General features: G+C 23.5%; 1 protein-coding gene across 1 annotated transcript in view; it reads right to left on the reverse strand.

Annotated features, from left to right (window-relative positions):
* Positions 1 to 150: 150 nt before the first annotated feature.
* LOC117174940 (syntaxin-binding protein 5) overlaps positions 151 to 10,911 on the reverse strand; it is a 48,483-nt gene continuing 37,722 nt past the window's right edge. Inside the window, exon 5 of the mRNA XM_033364401.1 lies at positions 151 to 837. The gene's annotated coding sequence lies outside the window, so the exon portion shown is untranslated. The remainder of the gene's footprint in view (positions 838 to 10,911) is intronic.

A 10,911-nucleotide genomic window follows, 5' to 3' on the forward strand; every position in this document is an offset into this window, starting at 1 on the left:
TTCCAAATTCGGACTTTTGATTTTGACTCTTAATGTCACCGCGCAGACAATACTTTTACGCGTTTTCGAGCGCTCAGCGAGTTATTGCATCCAGGGGCTCAAATGTTGAATTGTTGAATAAAAATCCTACCACAAAGAACAAATTTTTAACAAAATACATGAATTTTCATTCAGATACTTAAATTGTCATCCAAAAAAAATGAGTTAAAAAAATTGAATTATTACATTTTCAGTTAATTTAATTGCAATTAAATACAAGAATCAATATATAAAATATATATAAAAATTCCCTAACAATTCCAGGTTTTCCAGGTGAGTGGGTAGACACCCTGCTGGAAGCATTCGATAAGAAAAACTGCCCGAAAAAATCGATACCCTGAAATGTTGAAACAGGAATTCGACACGAACAAGTGTCTCGCCGCCGCGCCGCACAGCGCCTTTCATCATCCGAGTTTTGTGCCTCGCTGAGATTCCAATTTTCATTGGATTTGTGCCGTTAAAATATTAAAATATTATACTCGGATGTCATTGCCAGGGCTGGTCCCAACGAAAATCTTGGAGCACCTATTTTGTAATATTCAGTAAAACGTGTGCTTCTTCACAGTTGCCGCCATTTTTTATTTTTATTTTATTTTTTTATTTTATTTATTATTTTTTTTTTACTGACTTCGCGAGACTATAATTACTAGAACCGGAAACGGTTTTTTGAACTATAAATTTTGAGACCAGCCAGCATACCAGTTTCGAGATTCCTGAGTGAGGTTTGATCTTTGCCGGTCCTGCAGTCCGGAAAATTGGAAGAGGCCACCTTGAGACACCAAAAAATTAGGACAGTGTCTGCAAAGAAAAATTCATTATTCATTATAATCAATACCTTTCCATCTGAAAATTTCAATAATTACAGTAGAACCTCGATTATCCGAGGCTCCGCGTTATCCGAGGCTCCGCGTTATCCGAGGCAACGTGACTCATCCAAGCACTCAGCATTAACCGAGGCGTATGCTCGGATAATTCGGAAAATCATTAATAAAACAGATGAAGCTGCTACGTCTAATTCTGAATGCGCGCAGTAGTTTGTAATTGCGACTTGTCACAACTTATAACAACATGCCTTGTGTGCTCCTCGATTGCAAGATAAAATATTGAGCTTCAATAATCAATCAAAGATCATTGCCATGTCGCATAATATTTATTTCTCTATTTAAAATATATCAAAACTAGATAACTCTCCCGAATTTTCTACTTCTACCGTATTATCCGAGGTATCTCCTCCCCATATTACCTCGGATAATCGAGACTCTACTGTACTTTTCAATTACTACAAAATTCCGGGAAATTAGGAAAAAAATGTGCCTTAACTTCCCAACGCTCAATTTCCAGGGGGGTTGTTTTAATCAAAGAAAAAATGCGCGGTCCTTTGAAAAAAAATCCCAGTTGAAAAGGCTTGGAGAACCCTTTTTTCTGGTATAACTTGACAGAGCTTGAAATACAAAGTATTTTATTTCAAGTATTTGAACTAATCAATTTCCGATAATTGTTCACAAATAAATGTTTTCGACATTAATAATACTATATAATAAAAAAATACTAATAATCATAAAAATTGAGAATCTGTGAATAAAATTATTTCAGAATAAAATGTCGAAAATAGAAAAAATTAAAAACTTTAAAAATTGATGCAACTGAAGAGGAAAAATTCATTGCAATTGGTATTAACAGATCGTGAACATGGTAATTTATTAATTTTTTGTATCTGTTAGATATAATAATATAATCAATTATTTAAGTCAATTTAACCATTTTTTTAACTTTTAATATTGAAAAATTTTTAATAGAAACTCAAGGACGCGTAAATCCCCTACTACTTTTGTATTTAATTTTCAAATTAAATTTTGAATTATTTATAAACAAAACAATTTTGAGGGAATTTAAATTGTCAGTATAAGAAATTACAATTGCATTGAATATTTTATTTAATAATATTAAAATAACGAAAGCGAGCATTTATAAATAAGCATTTTGAATTAGGATTTGTAAAATTATATTTCATATCTTTATTAATAATAATTAAAGTTTTAAAATTTCGCGGGAAATATATCGCTTGAAATTGGAAAGGCCGCTTAATTTAAATTCAGTGTTGTTACAATGTCCAATTTCTAAAATCTTCTAGGTCTAAAACCAGCCATACATTCAGAAGATTAATAATATTAATGCAAAAAAATGGTTTCTAAATACATTCTAAATACTTTTTAGATAAGTTTTCAAACTTTCTGCCAAGAAAAAAATTTTTTTCAACAAAGTACATGATATTTCATCTAAAAACGATAAATTTTCAACAAAATGATTTTTTTAACCAAAAATTGAATTATTACATTTTTAATTTAAAAATCTATTTTCAACCAAAAAAATTAATTCTTAACAAAATAATCCAATTTTAAACACAAAAGATGAAGTTTCTACCAAAAAAGATACAGTTCCAATTAAATATATAAATTTTCAACAAAAAAGATCATTTACAAACCAAAACAAGAATGGTTCAATTTGCAATTAGAAAAGTAGCTTCAGTTAAAAAAACTTAATTTTCAACTAACAAGAGACGAACTTTCAGCTAAATAAACTAATTTTAAATCACGCTGATGAATTTTCAACCAAAAATATTAATTTTTGACAAAATAGTGGAATTTCCAACCAAAAAAATGAATTTTTTATATAAAACAAAAAATAGAATAGTTAAATTTTCTACAAAACAGTAAATTTTTTAACGGAAAAGATTACATTTCTATCAAAAAAGTTAAATATTTCACAAAAAATTGAATAATTAAAGTGAATTGTCAACTAAAATGATAAATCTTCAACTAAAACAAAATTTAATTTTTAACCAAATGAATGAATTTTCAATTCAAAAGATAAATTCTCTACCAAAACTAAAATACATTAAATTTTTAGTTAGTAAAATAAATTTTCAACCATCGAAATTAATTTTTAACCCAAAGAATGAAGTTTCAAATAATGAGATTATTTTTCTACGAAAAAGACAGATTTTCAACCAAATTTTTAACAAAAATAGATAAAGGTTCAAAAAACAAATAATAATTAAACTTTAAGTAAAAAACTCAATTTTCAATAAAAAAAAGTCAATTTTGAACGAAATAGTATAATTTTTAACCAAGAAAATTAAATTTCTACCAAAAAGGATAAATTTTTGACAAACAATGGAACAATTACATTTTCAGTTAAAAAAATAATTAAAAAAATAAAATAAAAAATTAATTTAATTAAAAATAAAAATTGTGTACCAAAAATGTGCAAGTTACATTTTCCGTAAATACAATTAATTTTCGTCTAAAAAACATAATTTTTAACAAAATAATTAAATTTTGAATAAAAGAAAAAAGGTTTGTCAACTAAAATGATGATCCATCAACCAAATTAATGAATTTTTAACAAAGTAGTTCTACTTCCAACTAAATAGTCGAATTTTTGACAAAGATGATAAATTCTCAATGAAAAACGTGATATTTTAACCAAAAATTTCTCGAATATTCGCAATTCAAATATGTTTTTTTTCAGTATTATTTATATGCGAAAAATAAAAATATTCGTATACAAGATTTTTTTGAATGTTTGAAGTTTTTACAAATTATTGTTTGGATTTAAAATAACAATAATTTAAAAAATTATATTCCTGAATGAAAAATTTTATTTGAAAATGTGCATAGTATTAAAAAAAATACAAAAAATGTTTGCAAATATGTATTTGTTAATTTATAAAAATAAACTTCGAGATAAATCAGTGCTAAATTGAATCTTGCAAAACTTTTTTTGGAAATTGCTATTAGGTTCGGAGAAAAATTAGGGAGAAATTTCTTTTTTCGTCCGAGGCGTACGTGTTTTTAAATTCAATTTTTTATACAATTTTTATACAATTATTGTTATTTTATATTCAAATAATAATTAAAACTAATTGAAACATTTCAAAAATTGTCTTTGGAAAAATTATTCATTTTTTACTTTTATTAAATAAATCATATTTATCAAAGACCCATCTTTTTAATTGTTTAGATACGGAAATTTTATAATTTTAGAGTTTTATAGCTCGGATATTTTATAATTCGGCAATTTTCTGTCAGGAATTTTACAATTCGGAAATATTTTAAACTGCTTTTATTATTTGCGAAATTTCCGATTCGGGAATTTCATTTTTTGGAAATTTTCAGTGATCCCATTATTCGAAATAGAAAATTCCACAGAAGTTTATAATATTATCGATTAATAAAATTCCCGATAGTTATCACATTATTTTTATTTATTTATAATCATTTATTAAATTTGTCAAATTCCTGAAACTGGGAAATTACTGAATTTAAACAATTAAACAAATTGTTTATAATCAATTTGAATTATTTATCAAAAATAATGAATAATTTTCATGAAAGAAAATCTTTTTTTAGTGCTCAAAGTATTTTTAAAAATTATTGTTTACATTTAAAATGACAATAATTGAAAACAAAATTTTTCAAAGTACTTTTTTTTTTAAATACGCATAGTAGTTTTTTTAAAATTATTGCTCTTTTGTTAAAAATCTTGTTCTTGTATTGTTCTTTTGCATTAAGAAATATTTTTTTAAATTATTTTTATTTAAAATTCAAATAAAAAATTTTTAAAAATATATATGAAAAAAAATTTTTTTGATTGAAGGATGTCATTGTTGTATTTTATTAAGATATATATGATTTATTAAGAAACGCATTTTTTAATAGTTTAAAGAATTTTTTAAGTCGGGATTTATATATTTAAGCAATCTTTTTCGCGATTTTCACAATGTAAATTTCCCGAATTAGAAAATTCCCGAATAATAAAATTGAATAAAAATAAAAATACCAAATTGAAAGTTCCCTAATAATAAAGTTCTCGAATAATAAATGTTCCGAATTATAAAATTCTCGACAGAAAATTGCCGACTTATAGAATATCGAAATTTTAAATTTCCCGAAATTAAACATTACAAATAATTTGTACAAATATTTCATTATTGTATTCGTAATCAATATAATATATTCATAAACAAATTGTAATTGTTTAATTTCAGGAATTTTTCAATTTGGATGTTTTATAAATCCATGAATATAAATTACATTAAATTTATCTTAAAAAAAAAGTTTAAATAAAATGCACCCGCGACAAACGTGCGTTCACGTTCCTCGGTTTTTATTTTTTACTATTTAACATATTGACTATTTAAAAATTCACATTTTTAAATGTTAGAAGTTCTTACATTTTTTGAAACGATTTAAATAATTTCAGAAATTATTTTTTTTTTTGCGTTTCTATAGATCTTAAATGTTTCCATATACATTGTCAGTCACATTTTTTTTTAATTGAAAAAGTTCATTATTCAAAATTGTCTAACTCTAAGCACTAAAAACAGTATCTATTTAAAAAATTTGATGCGGGTTATAAAACTAAAAGACTTAACTACGAACATTTTCAAATTAAGTGCTGAAGCAAAAAACCATTTTTAATAACAAATTGTTTTAATTTTGAAATAAAAAATACCATTTTTTAGCATCAAGAACATTAATTTGCTACCAAAAAGACGATTTTTTTTGAAAATTCATAAATTTTCAAATAAATAGTTGAAAATATTGAACCTGCAAACAAGAAAATATATTTCTAGTAAAATAGGTCAACTTTTAAGCAAAAAATACCAATTTTCAACTAAGAATACGAACTTTCTGCAAAACAGTTCAATTTTCAACCGGAAAGTATTATTATCAACCAAATGCCCAATTAAAACTAAAATCTTCAACAAAATTTTTTTTTTTTAAATCAGTTCAATTTTCAATCGAGAAGTTAAATTTTTTTAACCAAACAAAAATTTTCAGCAAATAAAGATTTTTCAGTCAAGAAAGGAAAAAAGAACTTTATCCAAATTGTTGAACTTTCAAGCCAAATGACGAATTTTCTATAAAAAAATTAAATATTCAACAAAAAAGTAGATTTTCAACCAAACAGTTTCAGTTTCAACCAAAAATTAGGAAATTTTAGATAAAAAGATTAGTTTCCTAAAAATAACGACAATTTTTTCAACTAAAAAAGATAAGTTTTCAACTAAAAATGTACATGTTAGATATTCGGGTAAAAAATTAATTTCAAATGAAAAATAACAAACAATAATTTTAAACAAAGTAGTTAAATTTTGTACAAAAAACGATGAATCTTAAAACAAACCATAAATTAATTTTTAACAAAGCGGTTCGACTTTTACCGAAGTAGTTGAATTTAAAATTAAAAAAAAAAAAATTCCACCAAAAGTGGATAAAAATGGATGACATTGTGAGATAAAAATAATAAAAATTTTAAATAAAAAAATATAATTTTCAAGAGGAAGCAACTAAAAAAAATCTGCTCATCTTGGTTACTTTTTTTTCATTTTCTAATGAATTGAAAAAAATTACGAGAAATTATTACAGAATCAAAAAGAAAAAGACCTATATTATATTAAAAAATATCACACTTTAACCGAAATTTGGACATTTTTTAATAACCCTTGTTTGAGTATTTTAATTTTTAAATACTCGTAACGTTGTGGAAAAAATGTTTGTTCGTGAAATCGATAAGATTTAGGACTAAAAAAAAATAATTTTCGATCTAACTGATCAATTTTCAACTAAAATGATGATGAATCTTTAACTGGAATTTTTTAATTTTATACCAAAAAGATGAGTTTTCAACTGAAACAATGAATCTCCAACAGAAATAGTACAATTTTTATTTAAAAAATTTAATTTTCGAATAATTAAATTTTTTAAATTTAAATTTAAATTAAATTTTTTAAATAATTAAATTTTCAACTAAAAAAGATCATTTTTACACCAAAAAATGAATAAATAAATTTTTGGTAGAAAAATTAATGTTTAACGAAGGAAAAAAAAATTTTTAATTATAGAATATTCAACTGGAACAATAGTTAGATTTTAAGGTTAAAAAAATAATAATTTTTAACCAAAATGATACAAGTTTTCAACCAAATAGTTACATTTTTGGCAGAAAAATCCCTTCCACCCAAAGAAAAAACCATTCTTCAATCAAATTTCTCATTTTCCAACTGAAGAAATAAATTTTTAATTAAAACGATCAATCTTCAGCCAAAAAAATTAGTTCTTGACAAATGAGTTCAACTTTCAACCAAGTAATTTTATTTTTAAATAAAAGATGAATTTTCCACTAAAATAATAATTATTTAACTGAAATACTTGAATTTATAACCGAAAAGAAGAATTTTTAAACTAGAAGATTCAATTTCAAAGAAAAATATCATTTTCTACAAAGAAAAATCTGTTTTTTAACAATATACGTACATTTTTTAACGAAATAATTGAATTTTTAATAGAAAGACAAAATTTTCAACCAAAAAGATGAATTTTTAATCAAAAAGATTAATTTTCTACAAAAAAATACGAATTTTCCACAAAGTACATACATTTTCAAACGAATAGTTTAATTTTTAAATAAAAAATATCAATTTTCAAAGCAAAATAAAATATTAAAATTTTCTGTTAAAAATCTAATTTTTAAAAACAACAAAAACGGATTTCCAGCAAATTAGTTGAATATTTCATTTTAAAAAATAATAAAATCAGATCGAATATCGCAATAAAATTTTCTATTATTAGTCACAAAAATCCTGAAAACTATTAGAATTACTTTTTTTTTAATTTGGAATAGGCCACTTCTAAATTGTGACGAATTCTAAATCCGAATTATAATTCTTTTAAAAAATTCTGGTTGCATGTGAAAAATTTCCTGTTCCAAGTGAAATTATATTTCTTTACGGAAACTACCTGTCCTAAAATAAAAACTATAATTATTTTCTAAAATTATCTGTTCAAGTCGAATAAATGAGGAGTGAGCGAATAAATCGTACGTTATGAATACATTTTTTTTAATTAGAAAAGTATTATTTCGGTATTTTAGGAATATCCTCAGTTTGATTATTAAACTTAAGACAGCATAAAAAATCTCACAGAGCAAAAAATTGCAAAATGTTTTTCTTACAATGGAAAGAATAAAAATTCTTTCTCTCATAAAATATAAATAAAAATGTACAAAATCAGATCTTTTGAAATTTGTTACGATTATCTTAAAATTCCTGGAAAAGTCGTCAATTTTTTAGCTTCATTTTTTTGAAATAGTAGCAAACATTTTTTTTATTCATGAGGTTCATTCTAAATACCTTTAATACAAAAAAAATAAAAATATTGAAAAATAAATTAATTTTGAAAAGACCACTTAAATTTTCCCCTAAAAAATATTAATTTTTACAAAAAATGGAATAGTTAAACTCTTAGTTGAACAAATTCTTGAAAAAAAATGGATTTCAAACAAAGTAGTTCAATTTTCAAGAAAAATGATGAATTTCCAAATAAAATGATTAATCTATAACTGGAAAAGTTGAATTTTAAAACAAGAAGATGAATTTTCAATTGAAATGATGAATTTTGAAATAAGAAGTTTAATTTTGAAATAAAAAGATTAATTTACTACAAAAAAAAAACAACAACGTTAAAAACGGATTTTCTACGAAAACGTTGAATTTTATACCCAATTTTTTAATTTTCAGCAAAATAGTTTAATCCTCAACCAAAATAGATAAATCTTTAACTGAAAAGTTGCATTTTTCACCAAAAAGAGATGAAATTTCTACCAAAAAGTGAATTTTCTACCAAGAAAAATTTGCAGTCAAGAATGAAAAATAATGTTAAGCAAATTGTTGAATTTTCAACAAAAAAGCTTAATGTTTATCCAAATTTTTTATAGTTGATATTTCCAGTACAAAACTTCTACTTTTTGGTTATAAATTCTACTATTTAGTGAAAGATTCAACTATTTTATTGAAAATTAAAGTTTTTTGTTAAAAAGTCATCGTTTTTGGTCGAAAATTTATACTTTTGTAGAAAATTCATATTTTTTTGTTCAAAATTCATCTTTAGGTAGAAAAATTTTTTTTTTAGTTGTTGAAAATTCACCCTTTATATTTGAAAGTTAATAATTTTTATGGAAAAGTCTAATATTATATTTTTGGTGTTTAGTTTAAAATTCTACAAATTGTTTGAAAGTTTATTTATTTTAATGAAAATTGAACTAGGTTCTTAAAAAGTGACATTTTTTGTTTTAAATTATCCTCTTGGTTAAAAAAATCTATTTCGATTGATGGTTAGTTCTTTTTATCAAAAAAAAAAGAACAAAACAAAAGTATTATATTTCTTTTTCAGAATTAATCTGAATTCAACTATTTTGTTAAAAAGTCATATTTTTTTGTCGAATATTGATACTTTTTGGATTGAAATTTCTCTTTTACTTTAAAAGTCGTCTTTTTGGGTGGAAAATTCAACTATTTGCTAAAAAAAATATCACCTTTTGTCTACAAATTCATCTCTTGGTTAAAAACTCTACTATTTGGTTGAAAAGTTAACTGTTTTGTTTAAAAGTTATCTTCTTTGGTTAGAAATTGATCCTTTCTTATTGAATGCTAATTATTTTTATTTAAAAAAAAATTATATATTTTTTTTGTAAATAATCTAAATGCAACTATTTTCTTAATAAAGAATCTTTTTTATCAAAATTTCAACTGATTTATTAAACACTTGTTTTTTTGGTGTAAAACTCCTCATTTGTTAGAAAAGTCATATTTTTGAGTTGATAATTCTTCTTGCTTCAAAATTAAACTGTCTTGTAAAATATTCATCTTTTCAAATTAAAAATTTAAGATTATGTTTGAAATACAAATCTTCCTGGTTGAAGTTTAATATTTTTTGGTTGAAAATTCGATTTTTTGGTTGAAAATTCGATTTTTTGGTTCAAGATTCGTCGATTAGGAAAGTGTAATAAAAACTGTATTTGGTGTGCAAGTTGAAATTTTAAATAAAATTGTACTTTTTCAACTAAAAAAAGGTAACAAAAGATGAGAAATCCCAAAATAGTAGAAAAAAGTGACAAATTCCTAAAATAGGTGACCAAACATAATTCAATCAAAACTTAAATAATTAAATTTAAATTTAAAAAACTTAATTTTTAACTAAACAGATGAATTTTCAACTACAACTGTGAAATTTTTCATTGGAATAAGTTAAATTTTCAGTTAAAAAATTACTTTCAACCAAAAAAACTAACTTTAAAACCCTGAAAATTTGCGAAATCACTTAAAATCTCTTAAAATTGTTGTAAATCTTAACAATCTATAAACCTCTTAAAATAGTTGAAATGCTCTTAAATCCCTTGGAATATGTTAAAATACCCTAAAACATTTAAATAAGCTGAATTCTATTAAAACTATTGAAAAATCTGTTAAAATCTCCTTAAAATATTTCGAAAATTCATCAATCTTTTTGAAAAGCTATCAAATCCTTTTAAAACCCTAAAATTATTTGAAATCCTTTAAAATTCCTTGAAATCTGTTCAAATCTCGTAAAAAATTCAAAATCACCTGAATCTGTTAAGATCCTTTTAATATTTTTCGATAATTCGTCAATCTTTTTAAAGCCCAATAAAATCCTTTCCAAAACCTAAAATCTGTTGAAATACTTTAGAAACCCTTGAAATTTGGTCCAATCTTTTATATACCTTAAAATTTTCAAAGTCTTGAAATCTTCTTGAAAACCCTAAAAGCTTTTAAATACGTTAAAATCCTGTACAAACAGTGAAATCTGTTAAAATCCTCTTAGAATTCCTAGAAAATTCATTAATATTTTTATAACACTATAAAACCCTTTTAAAAAACCTCTTGAAGTATTTTCAAATCTCGTGAATATTTTAGAAATCCCTTGAATTGCTTTGAAATCTTTAAAATCCCTTAAAATTTTTGAAATCTTGAAATCCCTTAAAATCTTCTGAAATCCTGAAAATTTTGAA

Source organism: Belonocnema kinseyi, chromosome 6 (genome assembly GCF_010883055.1).
Source record: "Belonocnema kinseyi isolate 2016_QV_RU_SX_M_011 chromosome 6, B_treatae_v1, whole genome shotgun sequence".
NCBI classification, from domain to species: Eukaryota; Metazoa; Arthropoda; class Insecta; order Hymenoptera; family Cynipidae; genus Belonocnema; species Belonocnema kinseyi.